This window comes from Anopheles merus, unplaced genomic scaffold (genome assembly GCF_017562075.2).
Source record: "Anopheles merus strain MAF unplaced genomic scaffold, AmerM5.1 LNR4000511, whole genome shotgun sequence".
In the NCBI taxonomy this organism is placed as follows: Eukaryota; Metazoa; Arthropoda; class Insecta; order Diptera; family Culicidae; genus Anopheles; species Anopheles merus.
The window spans coordinates 9,389-12,500 of NW_024428091.1; positions in this window are offsets into that span (position 1 = coordinate 9,389).

A 3,112-nucleotide genomic window follows, 5' to 3' on the forward strand; every position below is an offset into this window, starting at 1 on the left:
GTATGTTTACCATACAAGGTTTACTAGGGAAACCTGCTTGCTCGACCATTGCCCTCCCGTCGCGGACACCATTCTTGGACAGAAGTCCTAGTACGTAGAGTACTTTCCCTAGGTATGTGCCCGTTCGTGACTATCGTTGCGTGCATACGGACACGCTTGGGTATGTTTACCATACAAGGTTTACTAGGGAAACCTTCTAGGCACACGTTTTGTTCCATCCACAGTAACTTTCAAGGTAGCTATTTAACTTGTTTGCCATGATAAGTAACCTGCTTCCCGACCGTCGCGGACACCATTCTTGGACAGAAGTCCTAGTACGTAGAGTACTTTCCCTAGGTATGTGCCCGTTCGTGACTATCGTTGCGTGCATACGGACACGCTTGGGTATGTTTACCATACAAGGTTTACTAGGGAAACCTGCTTGCTCGACCATTGCCCTCCCGTCGCGGACACCATTCTTGGACAGAAGTCCTAGTACGTAGAGTACTTTCCCTAGGTATGTGCCCGTTCGTGACTATCGTTGCGTGCATACGGACACGCTTGGGTATGTTTACCATACAAGGTTTACTAGGGAAACCTGCTTGCTCGACCATTGCCCTCCCGTCGCGGACACCATTCTTGGACAGAAGTCCTAGTACGTAGAGTACTTTCCCTAGGTATGTGCCCGTTCGTGACTATCGTTGCGTGCATACGGACACGCTTGGGTATGTTTACCATACAAGGTTTACTAGGGAAACCTGCTTGCTCGACCATTGCCCTCCCGTCGCGGACACCATTCTTGGACAGAAGTCCTAGTACGTAGAGTACTTTCCCTAGGTATGTGCCCGTTCGTGACTATCGTTGCGTGCATACGGACACGCTTGGGTATGTTTACCATACAAGGTTTACTAGGGAAACCTGCTTGCTCGACCATTGCCCTCCCGTCGCGGACACCATTCTTGGACAGAAGTCCTAGTACGTAGAGTACTTTCCCTAGGTATGTGCCCGTTCGTGACTATCGTTGCGTGCATACGGACACGCTTGGGTATGTTTACCATACAAGGTTTACTAGGGAAACCTGCTTGCTCGACCATTGCCCTCCCGTCGCGGACACCATTCTTGGACAGAAGTCCTAGTACGTAGAGTACTTTCCCTAGGTATGTGCCCGTTCGTGACTATCGTTGCGTGCATACGGACACGCTTGGGTATGTTTACCATACAAGGTTTACTAGGGAAACCTGCTTGCTCGACCATTGCCCTCCCGTCGCGGACACCATTCTTGGACAGAAGTCCTAGTACGTAGAGTACTTTCCCTAGGTATGTGCCCGTTCGTGACTATCGTTGCGTGCATACGGACACGCTTGGGTATGTTTACCATACAAGGTTTACTAGGGAAACCTGCTTGCTCGACCATTGCCCTCCCGTCGCGGACACCATTCTTGGACAGAAGTCCTAGTACGTAGAGTACTTTCCCTAGGTATGTGCCCGTTCGTGACTATCGTTGCGTGCATACGGACACGCTTGGGTATGTTTACCATACAAGGTTTACTAGGGAAACCTGCTTGCTCGACCATTGCCCTCCCGTCGCGGACACCATTCTTGGACAGAAGTCCTAGTACGTAGAGTACTTTCCCTAGGTATGTGCCCGTTCGTGACTATCGTTGCGTGCATACGGACACGCTTGGGTATGTTTACCATACAAGGTTTACTAGGGAAACCTGCTTGCTCGACCATTGCCCTCCCGTCGCGGACACCATTCTTGGACAGAAGTCCTAGTACGTAGAGTACTTTCCCTAGGTATGTGCCCGTTCGTGACTATCGTTGCGTGCATACGGACACGCTTGGGTATGTTTACCATACAAGGTTTACTAGGGAAACCTGCTTGCTCGACCATTGCCCTCCCGTCGCGGACACCATTCTTGGACAGAAGTCCTAGTACGTAGAGTACTTTCCCTAGGTATGTGCCCGTTCGTGACTATCGTTGCGTGCATACGGACACGCTTGGGTATGTTTACCATACAAGGTTTACTAGGGAAACCTGCTTGCTCGACCATTGCCCTCCCGTCGCGGACACCATTCTTGGACAGAAGTCCTAGTACGTAGAGTACTTTCCCTAGGTATGTGCCCGTTCGTGACTATCGTTGCGTGCATACGGACACGCTTGGGTATGTTTACCATACAAGGTTTACTAGGGAAACCTGCTTGCTCGACCATTGCCCTCCCGTCGCGGACACCATTCTTGGACAGAAGTCCTAGTACGTAGAGTACTTTCCCTAGGTATGTGCCCGTTCGTGACTATCGTTGCGTGCATACGGACACGCTTGGGTATGTTTACCATACAAGGTTTACTAGGGAAACCTGCTTGCTCGACCATTGCCCTCCCGTCGCGGACACCATTCTTGGACAGAAGTCCTAGTACGTAGAGTACTTTCCCTAGGTATGTGCCCGTTCGTGACTATCGTTGCGTGCATACGGACACGCTTGGGTATGTTTACCATACAAGGTTTACTAGGGAAACCTGCTTGCTCGACCATTGCCCTCCCGTCGCGGACACCATTCTTGGACAGAAGTCCTAGTACGTAGCGTTCTTTATTGTACTTGATCAGTTTGTATTGCCTTCGCTTTGTTCCATCGACACTTGCTACTGCTCACTAAGGGGTTTTTGTTTGTGATGTGTACGATAAGCCACCGTCTATCCTATCCGGCACTTTATCAACACTTTTCACCCAAGTCATAGGAACGTAGTGTACTTTCCCTGATCGGTACACAATTTTGGTGCACGGCTATCCTGACCGGCAACTTGTACCAACATGGACATCCATGAACGCGTACGCTCGGGCTGCGCCCTCCGTGTTGTACTTTCCCTGATCGGTACACAATTTTGGTGCACGGCTATCCTGACCGGCACTAAATCGTCACTTTTCGTCCATAACCTAGGAACGTCGTGTAGGTTTCATCATTTTTATGTTTGATTCGGTTTAATATGATTGAAAAATACGCTAAGTCCCAGAAATCTGAACTCGAATACTTCCTCCATGTGGCGCCAAAAGCTACTGAGCAACGCCTAGCTTGTGACCCATTTATAGTTTAATTTCCATTAATAGTTTTGAAAAATACGCTAAGTCCCAGAAAT